Below are 302 nucleotides of genomic sequence, written 5' to 3' on the forward strand. Positions count from 1 at the left end.
TTACATTTCACATCATTAAAATCAGAGTTTGAAAGGAAAAAATTACATGTAGAGTCTTGGACCTGAGTTACAAATCTACGGGAAATTCAAAAAATAAAGACTTCTCTCCAGTTGAGTTTGTGGCATATGGGTATGGCTCACAGCTTGATTACCCCAAAGTACTGGCCCAGTTAATGCAGTGGGGGTGCCATACCTCCTTGGCATCTGCTGGCGACAGGAAAGGCGCCCGGCCCGGAGCCTGCTCCACGCCCAGGGGTGTCCCCCACCCGCACTGGGAGAAGGCCGGCCCCCCAGTGTGGTTG

The 302-nt window shown here is 51.3% G+C and overlaps 1 protein-coding gene across 1 annotated transcript in view; it reads right to left on the reverse strand.

The window, feature by feature from the left end:
- LOC102760569 (tensin-3) overlaps positions 1-302 on the reverse strand; it is a 61,535-nt gene that overhangs the window by 40,352 nt on the left and 20,881 nt on the right. The window lies entirely within an intron of this gene.

The sequence above is a fragment of the Myotis davidii genome, unplaced genomic scaffold (assembly GCF_000327345.1).
Source record: "Myotis davidii unplaced genomic scaffold, ASM32734v1 scaffold1364, whole genome shotgun sequence".
Classification (NCBI taxonomy): Eukaryota; Metazoa; Chordata; class Mammalia; order Chiroptera; family Vespertilionidae; genus Myotis; species Myotis davidii.